Consider the following 23226-nt stretch of genomic DNA (forward strand, 5'->3'; position numbering starts at 1 on the left):
GACGTGGTTCGAAAGTCACGTAAAGCCGTTGGTCCCGTTGCTGAATAACCACTGGTTCCATGCAACTTAAAAACATCATATAAACAAACAAAGCCGCCCTTTCGAGGGAGTTCATCTTCCCGGCCCTCCTCTAGGAAGAGAGGAACGGAAAGGAGAGGTAGGTCTTCTTTTAGACCGATCAAGAAAACCGAATGAAGTTCCAGTCCTCCAAGCACCAGTAGGCGCCAGACTTCTGAAGTTCTCAGAAGCATGGGCTTCGAGAGAGGCAGACACCTGGTCCCTCTCTATATTGAAAAGAGGATATCTTGTCCCCTTCCGAGACAGGCCTCCCTTGACGTCTACCCCAAGGGAACTGTCTGCCAAGTACAAGGACCCTATCAAGAGGAAGACCCTGCTTCATCTCGTAGACCAAATGTTAGAGAAGGAGGCCATAGAATTAGTGCAGGATCCACACTCCCAAGGCTTTTACAATCAACTGTTCCTCGTACCGAAAGCCTCGGGGGGGGGGGGGGGGGGGGGGGGGGGCTGTTCTGGATGTGAGCGCACTGAACCGATTCGTAGAGAAACAGAAGTTCTCTATGGAAACTTCCAATTCGGTTCTTGCGGCTCTGCGTCCAGGAGATTTTATGGTCTCCTTAGACCTACAGGACACGTATTTACACGTCCCCCTGGATCCTTCATCGAGGAAATATCTGCGGTTCATGATGCAGGGCAAGGTCTTTCAATTCAGGGCTCTGTGCTTCGGCCTGTCTACGGCTCCTGAAGTGTTCACGAGCCTGATGAGGAACGTAGCACGATGGCTTCATCTGGAGGGGGTGAACATATCCCTTTACTTATAAGGGCCAAATCGAAACATCAGTGTTTGGAGGACTTGGAATCGACTTTGGATCTCGTTCGCTCGCTCGGACTGCTCGTGAACCTCGAGAAGTCTCAGATGATCCCCAGCCAGAACATTGTCTATGTGCGGATTCAGATGGATTCTCGGGGTTTTCGAGCGTTTCTGTCGCAAGACAGAATTGCTCAAGGCTTGGAAAAAGTCTCAACCTTCTTAGGGAAAGAACGAAGCTCAGCGAGGGAATGGCTCAGTCTCCTGGGTACCCTTTTGTTGCTGGAGCAGTTTGTTTCCCTGGGGAGGCTCAACCTGAGACCTCTGCATTTCTACCTGCAAAGGATGTGGAACCGAAAGACAGGAGAACTTTCGGATACCTTTCCCATTCAACAGGAGGTCAAGTCCCACCTGAGGTGGTGGTTAACCCCTCTACAAAAGAACGAAGGAGTATCCCTTTCGATTCGGAACCCTCTCCTAGTGTTGTTTTCCGACGCCTCGGAAACAGGATGGGGAGCAACACTAGGAACGAAGGAAGTGTCAGGCACATGGACAAGAGAACAGGTGTCTTAGCATATCAACGTGAAGGAGCTTATGGCTGTAAATGTAGCCTTGAAGTACTTCGAGTTGGAGGTCATAGGCGTGGTAGTCCAGGTCAACTCGGACAATACCACGGCTCTGGCTTACATCCGAAAACAGGGGGGGACTCACTCGTTCTCCCTATACAAGATAGCGAGAGCTCTGTTAATCTGGGCAGAGGAACGAGGCATTGTGCTACTGACAAGATTTGTACAAGGAGTCAAGAATGTAAGAGCAGACAGACTGAGCAGGAAGAACCAGGTCCTTCCAACAGAGTGGACCCTCCACTTCGAAATCTGCCGAAAGCTCTGGTCCCTTTGGGGGAAGCCTCAGATAGACCTGTTCGCCACGTTCCTCTCCAGAAGGATGGACAACTTCTGCTCCATAGTGGAAGATCCCAGAGCAATAGCGATAGATGCCCTTCTCATGGACTGGTCGGGCATAGATGCCTACGCTTTCCCCCCCGTTCAAGATTCTGGGGGAAGTGCTAAGGAAGTTTCGATCCTCGGAGGGAACGAAACTAACACTCATCGCCCCCTTTTGGCCCGCTCGAGATTGGTTCACAGAGGTACTGGAATGGACGGTGGACTTCCCCAGATCTCTTCCCAAGAGGACAGATCTGCTCAAACAACCCCACTTCGAGAGGTTCGAGAGGTTTCACGGAAACCTCCCCCCTCTCTCCCTGACTGCCTTTCGACTATCGAAAGACTTGTCAGAGCGAGAGGCTTTTCTTGAAAAGCTGCGAGTGCAATCGCCAGGGCCCGCAGGTCCTCTACCCTGCGGGTTTATCAATCTAAGTGGGAAGTCTTCCGTACATGGTGTAGGTCGAAGAAGCTGTCCTCATCCAATACCTCTGTGACCGACATTGCTGATTTTCTTCTCTTCCTACGGGAAGAATCACACTTGGCTGTTTCTACCATTAAAGGATACAGGAGCATGCTCTCTGCTGTATTCAGAAACAGGGGCCTGAACATAGAGGATAACAAAGATCTTCATGATCTTATAAGATCCTTCGAGACGATCAAGACTAGATCCTCGCTTCCACCAAGTTGGGATCTAGATGTGGTCCTCCAGTTCCTCTCTTCAAATAAGTTCGAACCTCCGCATAAAGCATCGTTTAGAGACCTCTCGAGGAAGTGCATTTTTCTCTTGGCCCTCGCGACTGCCAAGAGGGTCAGTGAACTACATGCATTGGACTCTCGTGTGGGTTTTAAAGGAGATTCTGCAGTTGTCTCTTTCCAACCTCTGTTTCTGGCAAAAAATAAGAACCCTTCTCAACCTTGGCCCAGAAGCTTTGAAGTCAAGGGACTCTCTCCTCTTGTAGGTAGAGAGTCAGAAAGGTCTCTCTGCCCAGTCAGAACACTGAAGTTCTATCTTATAAAGAAGAGTCAACTTCAGGGTTGCAGTCAGTCTCTGGTGTGCGGTAAGGGACCCGAAGAGACCGATGTCAAAGAACGCACTAGCGTTCTTCGTTAGTGCGTTCTTCGTTAGAAATGTGATAACGGAGGCTCACATGAAGTGCCAAGAGGAATCCTTGAAGCTGCTTAGGGTTAAAGCACATGAAGTACGTGCAGTTGCAACTTCCCTATCTTTTAATAAGAATATGTCTATGAAAGACATTTTAGCAGCAACGTATTGGAGATGCAACTCAGTATTTGCTTCCCATTACTTAACCCTTAAACGCCGACTGGACGTATTTTACGTCGACATTTTTTGTCTCTTGGGTGCCGACTGGACGTATTTTACGTCGACATACAAAAGTTTTTTAAAAATTCGCGGAAAAATATTTTTAGGCCTACTAGCCGAAAACTCTTGAATCACGCGCCTTGGGGGATGCTGGGAGTTCACGGATCAAGGTGTTGTTTTGTTTACAATCGTTACGCAGGCGCGCAAGCGTGAATTTCTTTCTTGCCGCACTAAAAAGTATCTGTGACACATCTCGGAAATTATTTTGTCACTTTGACATAATTTTTTTACCATTATAAATTAGCCGTTACATGGAGTATTATATATGAAAATGTGCGCATTTTTATGCAGAATACAACAATAAAATACTCATGATTGTTTTGAGATATTCTCATATAAATAACGATACGTGCCAAAATTTCAACCTTCGGTCAACTTTGACTCTAACGAAATGGTCGAAAAACGCAATTGTAAGCTAAAACTCTTATATTTTAGTAATATTCAATCATTTACCTTAATTTTGCGGTAACTCTTCCGAAAAAAATCATACATGCGATTGTGGTAATGTTTGCACCATTTTAAATTAGCTGTTACATAAAGTTTTATATATGAAAATGTGCGCAATTTCATGCACAATACAACTAAAAACAACCCATGGTTGTAGCTTTTATCAATTTTGAAATATTTTCATATAAAAAATGTTAAGTGACAAATTTTCAACCTTCGGTCAACTTTGACTCTACCGAAATGGTCAAAAAACGCAATTGTAAGCTAAAACGCTTATATTCTAGTAATATTCAAGCATTTACCTTCATTTTGCAACAAATTGGAAGTCTATAGCACAATATTTAGATTTATAGTGAATTTATGAAAAAAATAACTTTCTTCACGTCCGCGTGGTAACTCTTCCGAAAAAATCATACGTGCGATTGTGGTAATGTTTGCACCATTTTAAATTAGCCGTTACATAATGTTTTATATATGAAAATGTGCGCAATTTCATGTATAATACAACAAAAAATAGTTGAAGGTTGTAGCTTTTCTCATTTTTGAAATATTTGCATATAAATCACGATAAATAGAAAAAAAACCACGTTCGGTCAAATTTGACTCTACCGAAATGGTCGAAAAACGCAATTGTAAGATAAAACTCTTACAGTCTAGTAAAATTCAGTCATTTATCTTCATTGTGAAACAAATTCGAAGTCTCTAGCACAATATTTAAATTTATGGTGAATTTTTAAAAAAAACTTTCCTTCCCGCGCGCGGATTCTCCGCCACAAATCTCTGAAATGCGTGAGTCCCATTCTCGGAATATTTGCTCCGTTTCATATTAGGCATTTCATAGAGTTTTATATATGAAAATGTGCGCAATGTCATGTAGAATAAAACGAAAAATATTTAAAAGTTGTAGCTTTTCTTATTTCCGAAATAATTGCATATAAAAAATATATAAAAAAAATTCGACATTCGGTCAACTTTAACTCGTCAGATATGGTCGAAAACTGCATTTGTAAGCTAATATTCTTACAGTATAGTAATATTCAATCATTTGTCTTCATTTTGAAAGAAATTGGAAGTCTCTAGGACAATATTTAGATTTATGGTGAATTTTTGAAAAAAATATTTGTTTACGTACGCGTGTTACGAATTCATGCTTTATTTTGTGATAATATTTTCTCTGTGTTGCTTTTATCGTTTTACAATGTGTTATATACCAAAATGATTGCAATTTAGTGTACATTACAACGAAAAAAAAAGTAACTTGTTACCTTTAACCGTTTTGCGCACAGCGCGATTTGAATACAATTATATATGAAATATCATTTTTGCGCTATCATATATCGCATTATTTATATATGATAATGATAATTTTTTTCATTTCTGATGGTTGCATACTAAACTTCAGGCAATGACAAAAAAAGGAGCCAAAAATGAACTCTTAATCTTGAAAACTAAGCGCTCTGTGATTTTTTGAAAAAAAAAAATTTTTCCGCTTCCGCGCTCACTCTGAAACGTCTCCGGCACACGGGAGACATTTTTTTTTTTACCGCTTCGGCGTTTAAGGGTTAAAGGACGTCAGAGTGACATACGAAAAGTGCTTCTCTCTTGGTCCATATGTATCAGCGGATACTGTGCTGGGACAGGGAGCTGATACTGATCCTTAACTAGTTAGCTGTTTTTTAATATGAAAAAGTTTGGTTTTGAGTTTTTAGGGTTGTTTGAAAGGATGTTGGGGGATAACTCCTTTCAATCTCAGTACTAACCCCGGTGTTAGGATCAGGTGATCGGGATCGGTGTTATGCTCCTTGGTGATGCCATTAGGCAAGGTGTTTTGTCATGTAAGTGGATAAGACCCCATTGACAAAGATCCTGAGGTTCTGTCGAGTAAGTGGATAAGACCCCTTTGACAGACCAACAAGAACTTTTAGCATGAGGTCACTACCTCGCTGAGGCTCTTGAGGCGATGCAAGCTCCAAGGTTTCTTATATATATATTACCTACAACGTATGTTGTTTTCCTGTCTATTCAGTAATTAGCTGTCTCTTACCCTCCGCCAAAGGTGCCAATCAGCTAAGTATATGTCTGACAGGGAAGTTGAATGTACAAAAATGATATTGTTATGATACAATAAAGTTTTGTACATACTTACCTGGCAGATATATACAATCAAATGGCCCACCCAGCCTCCCCTCAGGAGACAGGTGGAAGAGAAAATCTGATTAGAAAACGGGAATGGTTCCTATTCCTGCCACCCAGCGGCAGGGCGGTAGATCACCTGACCTACCTGTAGTGTGTGCCGCGAAATTCGAATTTCTGTCGGGAACGACAGAGTCTATAGCTAAGTATATATCTGCCAGGTAAGTATGTACAAAACTTTATTGTATCATAACAATATCATTTTTCCTTATGTCCGCGCCGTAAATCTTCCGAAAAAATCAGAAATTTTTTCGTCTGATTGTCGTAATGTTTGCACCGTTTTATATTAGCCGTTACATAAAGTTTTACATATGGAAATGTGTGCAATTTCATGTAGAATACAAAAAAAGAAAAACATGGTTATAGCTTTTATCAGTTTTGAGATATTTTCATAAATAAATAACGATAAGTGCCAAAATATCAACCTTTGGTCAAATATGACTCAACCGAAAAGGTCGAAAAATGCAATTGTAAGCTAAAACTCAGACATTATAGTAATATTCTATCATTTATCTTTATTTTGCAAACAAATTGGAAGTCTCTAGCACAATATTTTGATTTATAGTGAATTTTTGAAATGAAACTTTTTTCCTTACGTCCATGTGGTAACTTCCAAAAAAATCTGTAATTTTTTATCTGTTTGTCATGATGTTTGCACCGTTTTATATTAGCAATTAGCCGTTACATAAAGTTTTATATATGAAAATGTGCGCAATTTCATGCAAATACAACTAAAAATAACTCATGGTTGTAGCTTTTATCAGTTTTGAAATATTTTCATATAAATAATGATAAGTGCCAATATTTCAACCTTTGTCAACTTTGACTCAACCGAAATGGTTGAAAACCGCAATTGTAAGCTAAAACTTTTACATTCTAGTAATATTCTATCTTTTATCTTCATTTTGCAACACATAGGAAGTCTCTAGCACAATATTTTGATTTTTGGTGAATTTTTGAAAAAAAAAAAAAAAAAATTTCCTATGTCCGCGTGGTAACTGCTGAAAAAATCAGAAATTTTTTCGTCCGATTGTTGTAATGTTTGCACTGTTTTATATGAGCAGTTACATAAAGTTTTATACAGGCAGTCCCCGGGTTACGAGGGTGTCGGCTTACGACGTTCCGAGGTTACGACGCTTGTCGATAGACGTTATTTCCAGGGTTACGACGCATGTTCCAGGGTTACGGCGCCTACAACGCTCATCTGGGAGATGAAATACGACACCAAAAATGTAAAATAATCAATATTTGAAGGTTTTTTTTTGATGAAAAATGCCATAAGAAAGCAGTTTACATAGTTTTCAATGCACCCAAAGCATTAAAAGTAAGGTTTTCTTAGGATTTTTTACAATGTTCCGGCTTACAACGATTTTCGGCTTACGACGCATCTCAAGAACGGAACCCCCGTCGTAACTCGGGGACCGCCTGTATATGAAAATGTATGCAATTTCATGTAGAATACAACTAAAAACAACCCATGGTTGTAGCTTTTATCAGTTTTGAAATATTTTCATATAAATAATGATAAGTACCAAAATATCAACCTTCAGTCAACTTTGACTCAACTGAAATGGTTGAAAAACGCAATTGTAAGCTAAAACTCTTATATTCTAGTAATATTCAATCATTTACCTTCATTTTGCAACAAATTGGAAGTCTCTAGCACAATATTTTTATTTATGGTGAATTTTTGAAAAAAAAAAAAAATTTTTTTACTTGCGTCCGCGCGGTAACTCTTCCGAAAAATCAGATTTTTTCCTCCAATTGTTGTAATGTTTGCGCCGTTTTATATTAGCCATTACATAAAGTTTTATATCTGAAAATGTGCACAATTTCATGTAGAATAGTACATCTAAAAACAACCCATGGTTGTAGCTATTATCAGTTTTGAAATATTTTCATATAAATAACGTTAAGTGCCAAATTTCAACCTTCAGTCAACTTTGACTCGACCAAAGTGGTCAGAAAATGCATTTGTAAGCTAAAACTATTACATTCTAGTAATATTCAGTTGTTTACCTTTATTTTGCAACAAATTGGAAGTCTCTAGCACAATATTTTGATTTATGGTGAATTTATGAAAAAAAAAATTTCCTTACGTCCGTGCAGTAACTCTTCCGAAAAAATCAGAAATTTTTTCGTCCGATTGTCGTAATGTTTGCACCGTTTTATATTAGCCTTTACATAAAGTTTTATGTATGAAAATGTGCACAATTTCATGTTGAATACAACGAAAAACAACCCATGGTTGTAGTTTTCATACATTCAACTTCCCTGGCAGATATATACTTAGCTATAGACTCCGTCGTCCATAGCTAAGTATATATCTGACAAGTAAGTATGTATGAAACTTTATTGTATCTTAACAATATCATTTTTATCAGTTTTGGAATATTTTCATATAAATAACGATAAATTGAAAAAATTCGACCTTCGGTCAACTTTAACTCGACTGAAATGGTCAAAAACTGCAATTGTAAGCTACAACACTTACAGTCTAGTAATATTCAATCAATTACCTTCATTTTGCAACAAATTGGAAGTCTCTAGCACAATATATAGATTTATGGTGAATTTTTTAAAACTAATTTTTTGTACGTCCGCACGTTACGAATTCATACATCATACTGTGATAATATTTTCTCTGTGTTGCTTTGATTGTTTTACAATTTGTTATATACCAAAATCATCGCAATTTAGTTCACAATACAACAAAAAAATAATTAACTCATTAGCTTTAACCGTTTTGCTCACAGTGCAGTTGGTATACAATTATATATGGAATTTTTTTTCGTGCTGTCATATATTCCAGTATTTATATATGATAATGATTTTTTTCATTTCTGATGGTTGCATACTAAACTTCAGGGAATGACAAAAAAAAAAAAAAGAGCCAAAATTGAACTCTTAATCTTGACAATTAAGCGTGCTGTGATTTTTTGAAAAAAAAAAAACTTTTTCCGCTTCGGCGCTCACTCGCGAACGCCGCCGTCATACAGGAGACACTTTCGGAAATACTGGCTCGGTGTTTAACGGTTAATGTGGCTTTTTTTCCCGCGGGTTGCTGAAATGAAAAGAAGATATGGATATCCTAAAATAGTTTAAAGTGTTAAAGGATGGTGCATCAGACTTCAAATCAGATGAAAAGCCATGTAGTATCATGCTTAGTAAAAGTGATGGGAGTGTGTCAAGTACTGAAAATGACAAGAAAAATCAGGGCAGCTGCAAAAATACGCAATGACGTTGTTAATGACCGTTTAAAGGCCCATTAAGCGAGGCTGCAGTGTTTTTCTACCATTTAAGTAATGCCTACTATATACAGTACTGTCAAAAGAGGTCCCTTTTAAAGATTCAAAAAAAAAAAAAAAAACAGAATATGAAGATGAAGCAAGGAAACGATCACGACACCACAGTCCTCAAGCAAGTGTTACTTCTTATCTAGACCATTTCTGCATTATCTGTAACCAGAAATCTCATAAGCAAATTTACCAGAAGTATAGAATAAGTGAGAGCCCAAGAGCTGAAGAGTCTTTGAAAGCCACTTTGTACTTACAAGATGATGTTTTCACTCGCACTTGTCACTTGCAAGATGTATCAAGTGTTTTTGGGGCCAATTTACTGTGTCACGTCAATTGTATATCTGGGTATTTACAGAATTAGAAACGGAAACTTCAGTCAGATGGCAAAGCACACCTCAAGTATAAGAAAAGGTAGTAGAGTTTTCTTTCATAGCTCCTAATGTTAAATCTGGTATAGATAAAGTTATGGATACAGTGGTCCCCCGTATTCGCGGGGGATGCGTACCAGACCCCCCCGTGAATAGTTAGAACCCGCGAATGTTTGGAACCCCTATGAAAATGCTAAAAACAGCCTATTTTGTTAGTTAAAACTCAAGAAAAACCCACTAAAAATTTTCATACTTGGTTTTTTTAATAGTTTTATCACAAAAAGTGCATTTTATGATGAAATTCATAAAAAAAACCAGGAATTTGTGGATATTTATCATAGAAAAATACCGCGAATGCGCGAATTTTCCGCGAATAATGCAGGAAAACATTCCCCAGAGAAATCCACGAATCTGGAGAACGCGAATACGGGGGGTCCACTGTACACCCTCAGTGACATTAAGAGACCAGTTTAATATACAAAATTAAAATATCAAAGTAAAAAACAAGGAACTAAAACTACTATTGAGTGGTTACTTTGGAAATGGCATTAAGGTTTTCCAAACCTACAAAGGCTAACAAACCCCTCATATATTTTTTTCAGGCCTTCAAACAAAAGAAGTAACAGATGTCATAAGAAGTTGCAAACCTGTTACAGAATGTGCACTTCTTTGAGGGAATCATTGCAGAAGTTAGGCTTTTGCCTCAATGATAATTTTGGGATTACTGGTAAGAATCCAACGTGTTTCTGATGTAGCTCTTTTTCTGAGCAAAGTGCATTGAATACACTCCATGATGACATAGGTTGTTCAAGATTTTCTTCTGGATTGAAAATCTCAGAACTATGTAGAATGGTATGAGCAATTCTTCAAAACTGCCATAACATGTATGAATTTTAATACTCGTCCTCATTCATCGTAAATAAATCTGAGGTAACTTCGTAATTCCTTGAGAGATCTGGATGTTTTGCTGGTTTTGAATAAAACTGTAACTTTTGGCATGGAAAAAGCCCTTGAATTGCTTTCATCCCTCCCAAGACCCCAGTCTTTGATAAGCACACAAGCACAGTTTTGCTGGTATTTCTAGTGCTTTTTCTTTGAAGAGCACACATACAGTGTCATGAGAACCTCCAACACCAGATAAAGTAGCTTCCACCTCGTGGTCAATGTTGTCGAAGGCGTCAATTATGAAGGAGTCGCTCTTAAAATGACTTGGCATTGCTCTTAAAATGACTTGGCATTGGAAATTGAGAAGGACACTGCTTAAAGTATATACTTTGCAAGGTTATGGTTGTGATGATTGACTTCCTGGTAACTGACACTTAAACCTACCTATGAATAAAATCTGGCAAACTAAAACGGGCTTTAAAACAGATATAAAGTAATCACGTCCTATCTTAAAGGTGGCAGGAAGGTAACTGGCTGGTCACGGGACGCTGAGGGCATTCTGGGTACTACATGCCCCGTGACCTGGTATAGATGCCAATAGTCCCTAGATCTCACAAGTTTAATTTTAATTCTACTGGTTTCCAGCTTGGCGCTAGTATTATCCTATGTTAAGACCTCAGGTTTGTTAGTTATGAAAAATACAAATTGGTTAAAAATTTGTCATTTTTCTAGCCCCATAATGAATATTATAGTACAATATTTGTAATAAAGTTTGTGTTTTAAGATTCCATTGGTGTGAGTACTTCCTTATCTCCAATTCTTCATCATCACTTTCAAGGATCTCACATTCCTCAATTGTGTTTTCATCTATATTAGATAATGTACTGGAAAACTTCATTGATATCCCAGGTATTTTTGACTCTGTCCAAGAGCTTCTATGGTCCTGTGCATCACCAAATTTATCACTGAGGCCAAAGTCTAGCTTTTGCAATGATTCCCTTAAAGAAGAGCATATTCTGTAACAAATTTGCAACTTCTTATGACATCTGCTACCTCTTCTGTTTGAAGGCCTGAAAAAAATATGAGTGGTTTGTTAGCCTTAGTAGTCTTGGAAAAACTTAATACCATTTCCAAAGTAATCACTCAACAGTAGTTTTACCTCCTTGTTTTTTACTTTGATATTTTCATTTTGTATATTAAGGGGGCCGGCCAGCTAATGCCGTTTTTTAACGACAGGACTTTGACATTCATACCACTTAATAAGGTGACTTGGGACATCTCCAAACCGCATATGATTTTCGCCTCTGACCTTTGGTTTTGTGACGCAGGGCAATTTATCCCGAAATAACATTTTCAAATTCTATCTCCTTCCTTGATATTTAATATTGAGACCTGGGATTACTACCATATATAGACCTGATGTAGACCTCCAATCAAATGGAGAGTTTTTTTTCTAAAAGTAATTTTTTTGCTAGATATGAATTTTTCAATATGGTAAAAAAATAAACCCTATAAATCATGAGAAAATTAAAAAAAAAAAGACGAAACAAAAATTGGAAAAAAGGGCTCTATTTGATTGTTCTATAATGTCTTTCTGAGTTATATACCAAATTCCAATGTTATAGCTTTAAAACTAAGTGAGGAGATAGATTTTGAAGGTCAATAAGTATAGTTTTGAGATACGGGCGTTCAAAGTTTTCCTTCGTATTTCTATAAAGACAAAGTTAATAAATAATGATTATTATGATTGTATATTTCTTTTTTGTGTATTAATAAACCAAAACTATTTTATTTATCATAATTTAATCATAAATGATGATCCCTTTGCTCATATATTGTAGCCTGGGGCACTGCTTGAGGCAAGATGGGGCACTCCTTCCTACGTAACCCCCTCTCTCCCCTTCACTAACTCGGCTTATTACAGCGAATTTTCTTCTGTATGTTAGCGCGAGATGTTTTCCTTGTATTTTCCTCTTTGGCATGATGACATTCTTGCCGAAACAAAGATAAACAAACGTAAATGCAAGAGAATGTCAGAGGTGAAACTCGAAGGTGTACTCTTTTTACAAAGACAATTTAATAAATCATGATTATTATGAATTTCATATTCCATTTTGGGTATTAAAAAACCAAAACTATGTTATTTATCATAAATGAAGATCTCTTGCTCAAAGATCGTAGCCTTGGGCACAGTGTGACGTGTGCTGTCAGGCAAGAAGGGGGCGTTACTAGGCGACCCTCCCCTCTCTCTTCACTAACTACGCGTATATTACGATATTCTGTAATAATACTTGAGCAATTTTTCTTCGTCTGTATGTTAGCGAGATGTTTTCCTTGTCTTTTCCTCATTGGCATGATGAACTTCTTGCCGAAACATACATAAACATACGTAAATGCAAGCGAATGTCACGAGGTGAAACTCGAACGTGTAATCTACTTGATTCATGATTGAACCAGATACTCGCAGTAACTCGCTTCTGCGAGCCACGGAATCTCTACAGATGCCATTTCTCACAATTTCTTTGCCAATAATTATTAAAATTTATGATAACAGAAGAAATATTGCATTTTCTTGTACGAATGAATGTTTTAGGCTTATTGAGTTGTTTACTAATTACCCTGTAACTACGAAAGTAAGAGGAATTTTGATGAAATATTTCGTATACGTATTCTCAATTGCCATATGAAGCTCCATGAATTTTTTCACGACTTTGCTTTTTTCGCCCTATACCACCATATACTATAGGGGTTCCGGCCGGCCCCCTTAAACTGGTCTTTAATGTAACTGAGAGTGTATCCATAACTTTATCTATACCAGATTTAATATCAGGAGCTATGAAAGAAAACTCTACTAACTTTTCTGATACTTGAGGTGTGCTTTTGCCATCTGACTGAAGTTTCCGTTTCTATTTCTGTAAATACCCAGATATACAATTGACTTGACACAGTAAATTGGCCCCAAAAACACTTGATACATTTTGCAAAGTGACAAGTGCGAGTGAAACATCATCTTGTAAGTACAAAGTGGCTTTAAGACTCTTCAGCTCTTGGGCTCTCACTTATTCTATACTTCTGGTAAATTTTCTTATGAGATTTCTGGTTATAGATAATGCATAAATGGTCTAGATAAGATGTAACACTTGCTTGAGGACTGTGGTGTCGTGCTCGTTTCCTTGCTTCATCTTCATATTCTGTTTTTTTCTTATTTTGAATCTTTAAAAGGAACCTCTTTTGACAGTACTACTGTATATAGTAGGCATTACTTAAATGGTAGGAAAACACTGCATCCTCACCTAATGGGCCTTTAAACGGTTATTAACAATGTCATTGCATTGCATATTTTTTGCAGCTGCCCTGATTTTTCTTCTGCCATTTTCAGTACTTGACACACTCCCATCACTTTTATTATGCATGATACATGGCTTTTCATCTGGTTTGAAGTCTGATGCACCATCCTTTAACACTTTAAACTATTTTAGGATATCCATATCTTTTTATTTCAGCAACCCGCAGGAAAAAAAGCCATATTAATTGGACATAAAAAATGTAAAATAATACCTTAGAATTAGACACTTTTAAGTATTTGCAAACATTTTCATCACTCTTCCTTCTTCTATTAAGTTTGTTAAGTTCTAATTAGTGGAAATAGTTGAAGTTTCATTCAAATTGGGCCAGTATAAAGAGAGAGATGACAATTTTCACAATCGAGCGGCTGCCATCTTTGATGACATCATAACCGGAAGACCTACCGGATGGCAGATGTCCACCCAAGTCAAAAACACTTACTAAGACACTTACTAAACATTTCTGAAGTAAAACTTTCCATACTCAAATTTTCCTACAGAACCATACCTAGCACCAGGACTCTAACAGCAGGGTTAGTTTAGGTTAAGGGTTTTCTGATAGTTGGGAAGGCAACACTGTTGAGTTAGGGTTAGGAATTAGGTTTAGGTTCTTTAGTTGGTGAGAGTAATTTAAGTAGTTCAAGTTAGAAATAGTTCTGCTTAAAGGTCCCGGACTGCTGTATTATTTAAGAATTAAGTTAGGCTATGTTGGGTCAAGAGGATAAGTTTTGAAGAATTATAGTGATAAGAAAAATGAAAGTTTGTTTTGTAGTAATAAGGAAATAAAGTAGGTTAAGGAAAAGTTGAGTCTCATTGATTAGCTTCCAGATTTTTTCACATCATACTCTCCCAATTGTGTAAATATCAAAAGCCCTTACACAGTGACCCTGGAAGCTACCGCTTGGACAGCCTTTCAGGTAGTCTCCTGGTTGGACATGTGGTCCTTTAGGTTGCCAAGAAAGCAGCCCTCTCAGGGGGCTTCGGTTACTAGGGAGGATTCCACGTTTGTGAGTGTGTGCCAGTCTGGAGGTAAGGCAGTTTCCTACTTAGCCCACCAGACAGGAAACCTGTGGGCGAACCTAGTCCTTAACTAGGACCTTGCGACCCAAGTCCACTGTGACCCTAAGGAATGGACCGCTGCTGGGTTGTTCCTCCCTCTCTCTTAGAGAGATGGTTGTTGCTGCGGTGGACAAGTGTAGAGTTGATAATGACCGCCTTATCCGCCAGGCAGTGTCCTGGTCTCCAGGACCTTTGCGTGTCACTGCAGCCCAGCCTTCGGGTCAGCTACCTCTTCCTCAGGCCTAAGAAAACTCAGCTTTGAGGGTTCTTGAGTAAAACTCCAGCATTCATCATCTTCCTCTTCTGCTCAGAGTCATCCCTTTCAGCCCTCCTCTTCCTCAGGGAAGGTAGGTAATGATAGCAAAGAGAAGAAGAAAGGGAAACGCTAAGGGTGGCATTCCCCTCCAGCTGCTGCCATTGCTGGTGAGTGCCTGTCATCCCATTGGTCAACTTGGCAACAATACAAAGCCAAGACCTGGGTAGTGGATATTCTTCGGGAGGGATATTTACTCCCCTTCGAGTCTAGGCATCCCCTGACCAATCTCCCGGTCCATCTTCAAGCTTATGTACACGTTTTGTTGAAAGACATGGCACTCAAAGTAGAATTACAAGCCATGCTGACCAAGGGCGTGATACCAGTCGTCTTAGACTAGTCCCTGGGCTTTTACAGCTACGTATTTCTCGTAGAGAAAGTTTCGGGGAAGTTGGAGACCGGTCATAGACCTTCTCCCTTGAACCAATTCATTTGCCAGACTCTGTTCATGACAGAGACAGCATGTTCAGTGCTGGCCTCTGTCAAGTAGAATGACATGCTGACAGTGGCTCTGAAGGATGCATGCTATTTCCAAATACCCATCCATCAATCTTCTCAGAAGTACCTTCACTTTATCCTCGGCGGACGGTATTTCAGTTAAAGGCACTTTGTTTTTGACTTTTCAACTGCTCCTAAGGTGTTCATGAGAAAGTTCACGCTCGTCTCGGCTTGGGCCCATTCACGGGATACATCTGTTGAGGTATCTCTACAATTGGTTATTCCTGGCCAGTTTCCGGTCGCAGTTGCTTCAGGACAGGGATTGACTTCTTGAGGTTTGCTGTACCCTCGGGATTGTAATAAACTTTGAGAAGTCAGATCTCATACCCAAGCGGAGGATAAAGTACCTGGGCATGCTGATCAATATGGTAGCAGCAAGAGCCTTCCCCTCAGACTCACATCAGGAAGTTCAGGAGAGTAGTGCAGCTGTTCCCAACTCAGTGGGAACAACCAGCATAACAATGGTAAGTCATAGTCAATCACCTGTCTTCTTTGGAGAAGCTGGTCCCTCATGAATGTCTCCATCTGCGCTCTCTTCAGTGGAAAATGAGGGGTTACTGGTCTGTCTCAAGATTCTCAATCTTTCCTCATTCCTCTATTGGAGGAGGTGATGAGGGACTTGGATTTGCTGGCTAGACTACAGCAATGTCTTGATAGGAGTATCCCTGCATACTCCCCCTCCTGACATGATTTTGTGTTGGATGCACCGACTGAGGGATGGGGCGCACACCTAGATGAGTTGTTGACCTTGCGGGTGTGGGACCGACACAACAGAGACCTCCACATAAACATCCTGGAACTCAATGCGGCCTTTCTGACCTTTCAAGAATTTCAGGACAGCTCCATCATTTGACAATGCAGGTACACGAAGTGGGCGGTGTCTCACTTGGAGTTGTCAGCTAGTTACATTCAGGGCAGAAGGAATGTAGTTGCAAACAAACTTGGCCACGAGAATCAGGCGATAGGGACACAGTGGTCCCTACACCAGGATGTAGTTAATAGGTTGTTTGACCTGTGGGAACCACCAGCAATAGACTTGTTTGTCACCAGCAGAAAACTTCAGGTATTCTGTTCAGTCATACTGGATCCATGGGCGCTTGCAGAAGACTCATTCCAGCACCTGCGGGACAACTTCGACATCTACATCTTCCTCCATTCAGTCTGATTCACAAGGTGATCAGCAGGGTGCAGACCACCCCAAATTTCAGAATGATTCTGGTAGCTCCCAAATGGCTTCAGGCCATTTGGTATCGCGATCTGCTGGTCCTTCTTTATGAGGCACCAAGAGAGTTGCCCCATTGGCATGACTTCCTTTGGCAACCACACGTAGAGCAGTACCATCAAGCAGTGCAGGTCCTGGCTCTTCATGGTTGGAGGTTATCCACCATCACTTGTGAGTGAGAGGCTTTTCATTCTGCACTTCAACAGAGATGTCTGGATACCTCAGGCAGTCCTCTGCAGCTGTATACCAGGGGAAGTGGGCCTTCTTAAGGCGGCCATACACGTACGCGACTGGCATGGGGTTTGTCCTGCCAGGATTAGTGCGCGCTCCAGTCCGCTTGGGTATTGCCCATACACGCAGAGGACTTGCTCTACGCATATTTTGAGAGGGCAGAGTTAATATGCAGTGGCCGTGTTCCTTTTAGTCCTGTAGTGTCCTGATATAGTGAGTGTTTTTAAATCATGACACCAAGTAAAAGGACGATAAGCGCAATAATGATAATAGCACTCCTGCAAGACGAATACAAGCATGAAATATGCAAGAAAAATCGTAAAGTATGGGTGAAACCATGGCTAATAAAGAGAGGTTTTACCATATGACTTACATGAAAGAATTAAAGGAAAATAACCCGGAAGATTATAGAAATTATTTAAGAATGGCTGATGATGACTGGGGTGTTCCCAATTTTGATTGCTGCTTCAGGTACAGTAATCGGGTAACAGAATCCATTCATATAGTTTAGGAGGACCTCTGAATATACAATATGCTTTTCAGCTTTTTCATTTTATTTAACCTACCCAAAGGTTTACCTGCATTTCAGAATGTTTCTCTCATTCTCTCTCAAGGTGATATGGAATGTATCATTCTTAAACATACTTTACTTCGTATAACAGGAATCTAATTTGACTCTGGAGAAGAATGAATTTGAATATCGATGAAAGGTGTGATATGGACAGATTTCCTCTTAAATGTTTTACTAGTGAAATTCACAGTTGTTTAAGAATGTTAATGTTTTTATCGCCACGTTTATCCTTTAAAACGTTTCACAAATTAATTGTAAAACTAATTCATATTAGTCAAAAGATACCATGAAAGGCTGGCAGTTTTGGCTTTCACAAAAGCTGTTTGCATCTTTATCTATTTTTTTTACATAATTCCAGTAATTGCTGATAAGCTGCTTGTCTTTTTACTTAATTGGAATAATCCGGACTTCGTATTTTCCAAAAGCACGGTACATAGTGCTCTGTACAAGTCCAAAAAAATCAGAATGAAATCGTGAGATAAATACTTAACTGACTGCGACATCCTTTCACAACAGCAGTACTGCCCTGACTCCCACGAGGAAATAAGGTATTGTACATGTTGAAACTTTGCCTCCGTCCTCCCCAACACCCACCGCGCTAGTCGCGACGCGCCAGTCAGTTCAACATGCTGAAATGACGACGGGACAGGACTGGCATCAATAGCCCCCATACACGATAAAGACTGACCAGTTCGCCCCAGTTGCTATGAAATCAGCGTGCCAGTCATGTACGTGTATGGCCGCCTTTATGCGGTTGGTGTCATCGAAGGGGTGTCTCTCCTGTCGGAGCCACTCTTCAGCAGGCCGCTAGGTTCCTCGTCTTCCTTCGGTGAGAGAAACTTCTCTCTGTTTCAGCAGTAAAGGGCTATCAGGGCTGCTCTCAGCCTAGTCCTGTGGCTGAAAGGAGTAGATTTTACCTCGTCTCTGGAGATATCCAACTTGTTGAGAAGCTTCGACAAGTCTTGCCCATGCAGGATTCATAGGCCCCCTGTGTGGGACAGTACTTTTTCTAAGGAGTCTGACTCGTGCTCCTTTACGGGAGTCGTCTGACAGGGATCCGGCACTCAAGACCATCTTCCTGCTCGGCCTGGCATCGGCGAAGAGAGTAGGTGAACTCCATGGGCTTTCTTTCAATATGAAACACTAGGGGATGGGGATCGGTTACGCTAGATTCCTTCCCAAACTTTTAGCAAAGACTCAAAAATGACACCAGGTTTAAGTCCTTAAAGGTCCCCTCCTCAGAGGACTTTGTAGGTAATGATGCTGATGAGATGCTGAGTCCTGTTCAAGTGCTGCGGTGCTGAAGAGGACTTGGCACCTCCGGCCTGAGTGTTGATGGCTTTGTTGGTACTGCCTCGTCCAAGAAAGAGGTGTCCAAGAACACAATTTCCTTCCTTCTGACTTTGTGAGGTGATCCAAAGGGCATACTCGATTGCTGGAGTTGACAACACCGATAACCTCAGACCAAGGGCCCACAAGGTCAGGTGCATTGCCCCTACTTCGTGTTCCGGAAGAATCTGTATGCACACCAGGTACTAAAAGACAGGGTGTTGTCGAGGCACACCACCTTCACCTCCTTTTACCTCCTACCTCCAGGATGTTGCACACACATCCTATGACACTTTTTCCTTGGGAACTATGCTGGGTGCTCAACAAGTGTAACCAGCTCCTCTAACAGATCAGATTAGTATCGTGCATTAGATGTGTGATTGTATATGACTGGCTCCCTTCTCCTTCTTCCTCCATCCTTCACCTCCCTTGGGCAGAGAGCAGAATGGCTGTCAAATGCTGGAAATGGCTATGATGGAGGTTAGGGCCATAATGGAGTATCCATTATTTTGTCAAAGACAATAGAAACATCCGTTTTCCTCCTGCAAGGGGAGGAAAAGCGGACAATAAGACAAACCCACTACTTGTATTTTGCCTTTACTGTCATTGCCTGTCAGATTAATTGAAGTTTGTTTTCTCTTATGAAAATGTCTCACCCTCCATAGGAGGAAAGCCCAGATGATTGAAGAATGATCTTGCAGTTCGCATACTCCAATCGGCTCATCAGAGGTGCGATTCATTCCCCAGCTCGTACGACCAGGGTTCAAAGGTAGCAAGCTCGAGTCGCCTCAGGAGACTTATATCAGAAACCTCCCTCCAATTGTAAGGACTTATAATTTGTATACTGAGTAGGAACAAATCACAGTATTTTTTTAAAGTAAATTGTATTTTTCTTAACTATACAAACCTGAGGTCATTTACACATTCAGCCCACCTCATGCCACCCCACATTCTGTTATTCCTGGGCCAAAAGCAAAGTGGAATCTTCCTCCACCTGGGCAGTAGTTCAACTACTGAACTACCTTGCTATAAAGTCTAGCAGCTGTTTCCAGCTTTGCTGAAGGTATTTTTAATGTAAAGGACCTCAGGTTTTGTATAGTTGGGAAAAATACAATTTACTTTAATTTTTTTTTTTTTTTTTTTTTTAATTTTTTTTTTTTTTTTTTTTGGGGGGGGGGCTCCTACACTGTTGAGTTCATCTAAACCTTCATAGAAATAATGATGCAAACTCAGTACTTCATGCAGTTGCAACATCCCACATTTCCAACAAGCCTCCCCCCTAACGAAAGTACCAGTGCGCATGAAGCAAACACCGGACATGAGAATAATACCAGGGGTGACGTCACTCAGGTAGAAGCCAATCAAGAGGCTCCCGGTGATACCCCCCACCTGAGAAGGTCTACACTGTTGAGTTCATCTAAACCTTCATAGAAATAATGATGCAAACTCAGTACTTCATGCACACTGAAGTCTAGCAGTTGCAACATCCCACATTTCCAACAAGCCTCCCCCCCTAACGAAAGTACCAGCGCGCATGAAACAAACACCGGACATGAGAATAATACCAGGGGTGACGTCACTCAGGTAGAAGCCAATCAAGAGGCTCCCGGTGATACCCCCCACCTGAGAAGGTCTGCAAGACTCGTCAACGCCCGCCGTATGAGTCACCTTCCTGGGAACCAATGAAAACCCGTCCTGCCGGAGAGGTGCTCTGACCGTACTCAAGAGCTCGCAACACCACGATAAAAGGAGATGGACTTGCCACTGGAATTCAGTCCCTCGGCAGTTATCGCTTGATAATGTCCTGTCGATCAGGAGGAAACGTCGCGTTAGAGAGAGAGAGAGAGAGAATTGTATAAGCAATAATAAATCAAATGACTCAACCGAATTTTACAATGCCCTTTGGTGCGTTGCTCGCCAGTCTAAGCAACAACGAGAAAGCCGTCATCAGAAAGATAGAGAAGACTCTTTATAAGATTAATAGTGCTGAAGCAGCAGTCATTTTTAACAAAACATGTCTACGAGAGGGTCTCCGAAATGATGATGATGATAATAATAATAATAATAATAATAATAATAATAAAAATAATGGATGCTCGCCTCCCTCCTCAGCTACCCCCCCCCCCCCAGCTCTCCCTCCTCCCCTGGCTTTCTCTATGTTGGTGGACGGGGTCAGCCATTTTGTATCACTCTGCCAGTGACACCTGCCACTAGCTCGGGTCAGGGGAGGCCGCAATGTGTCTCTCAGTGCCGCTGGTTATGTCACTCCCAGTACCATCTCTCCTAGTTACATCGGTGACGTCACTCCCAGTTCCCTCAGTGTCATCTCTCCCTGCTATGTCGGCATCATCAGTTGGGGCTGCTGCGCTGCCTTGCTTCTCTGTGTCATCATTGTTTGCTCCTGTGACGTAATCGCTGCCATCTAGGACACATCCTCTTCCTTCTGTGTCATCTGCGTCCTCTCTTGCGAATCCGTCTGAGGCTTTATGTCAGGAGGTTCTTAGGAGATAGGACTCTGTTTTGGATGATAGGTTTGCTACCTTGTCAGCTGAGAAGGCTGTGAGCAAGTGTTGCATCGCCCCCTCCCCTTGCTGCCAAGAGGATGTGTAAGGAATAAGTGCTGTTATCATCTCCTCCATCCCCCCCCATCTCCGCTGCATTGGCGTATCAAGTGTTGGAGGGTTAAGGACTTTGTCTTTTCTTCGTCAACAAGTGAGGAAGAGAGTTAGTGTTTTGTCCCCGGTGCAATCTGCTGTGGCTGCATCATCCTCCTCTTCGAGACGTGTTGCAAGCTCGCACATACGTGTGCATGTTGCTGATTCTTCTGCTTCTTCTGCACCAGGGGCTATTCGTCGTCGTAAGGATCTTAAGGCGCAAGATCCTGAGTCGTCGTTTCAGCTTCCCTTATCGGGGCATCTCCAGTCGGTCTTGCAAAAGGTAAACGTCTCTGTCAGATCGGGATGGGTCTCTTCGGTTAAACGTCTCTGTCAGATCGGGATGGGTCTCTTCGGTCAAGGGGTTCTTCCAAGTTGTTTCCTCCACCACTCACGAGGCATAGGAAGTATTATGCTATGAACTCTGCCTGCTTGCTGCCTCGTTGTCTTAACCCAGACAATATATGTTTGTGGCACCATCCTTGTCTCCGCAGGATGCCTCGGCTTTGGACTCTACGGTAGCCTCCATGTTTCAGACTGTCATGGTTGGACTTGTGGTCAACAGTCATTGCCAAGATTGCGTCTGACAGGTCCCCAGAAGGGCTTGTGAGTGCTTCTTCTCTTGCCAGTTTGTTGCAGTCTGGGGGCAAGGTGTTCATTTACTCCTTTAAGTAAAAGCTTATTGTACACATCATTGAGAAGTCCTGATGATACATGAGTTCTGATTATTGTCTAGTGAAGATAACCTTCCCCTAGGGTTAGGATAGTTCTGTGAAAAATTTTATCTACAGTCTCTTGAAGGCATGGTAAATATTTGAGACTTTCTTTCAAGAAAAAAAAAAAAAAAACGATGTTGGGAAATTTGATATACCTGGTTAATCAGACCTTGATTGAGATGGTAAAAATTGGTAGGTTTGTAATATGATACCCAAACTTTTTCAGTGCAAACAGTATAGTTCTGTACTTAAAGAGCAGGTTGCTGCTTTAGGAAAACTACGCAGCAACTGAATATGAATAGTCAAATCAAGTATGGAAGACTTTCTTTTTTTAAATGTGACCATAATGATTACCTCTCAAGACAGCTGTACTAAGAATATTCAGTAATTATAGTCTTTTGGCAGGATTAGGAACATTGTGAGTGGCATGCTTAGGAGATTAAAATAATTTTGGTGTGTACTAACTCAAAAGTAGATAGTAGTAGTGTCTCATTTAACAAAACCAATTGATAGACTTAAAAGTAGCCACCCATGTTTATCCAGTTCATGTCTGATTGCCTTAACCTTAAATGGATGGATACCCTCATATGAGTGGCAATAACAGGTTTGGGTAGGTGGACAGATTCACTCATGGTGAGCATCAGTATTACGCACCATTGATTTTGGGGGAATCGGGCAGGGAAGAGGTTTCATTACTTCTGTAGCCCATAAATTCACTAATGGCAACTTTTAGACTGGCTAAGATCAACAAAGTAGGTGGCTCTTGAGTTAGTTGTGATCTTGACTTGAAGGGAACGTGTACCACTTCTCTCTCTCACATGATGTCTTTTTATATAATTGCACATAAATATAACCAGGGCTTGCTGTTGGTTTTAGTTCTTATCTTTTAAGATGGTATGTCAGTTATAAATTTAATTTTGCAAAGAAAAGTGCACAGAAATATTAG

General features: G+C 40.6%; 1 protein-coding gene across 7 annotated transcripts in view; it reads left to right on the forward strand.

The window, feature by feature from the left end:
• Positions 1-23226, forward strand: part of LOC135215499 (activin receptor type-2A-like) — a 196444-nt gene that overhangs the window by 45852 nt on the left and 127366 nt on the right. The window lies entirely within an intron of this gene.

The sequence above is a fragment of the Macrobrachium nipponense genome, chromosome 19, assembly GCF_015104395.2.
Source record: "Macrobrachium nipponense isolate FS-2020 chromosome 19, ASM1510439v2, whole genome shotgun sequence".
Classification (NCBI taxonomy): Eukaryota; Metazoa; Arthropoda; class Malacostraca; order Decapoda; family Palaemonidae; genus Macrobrachium; species Macrobrachium nipponense.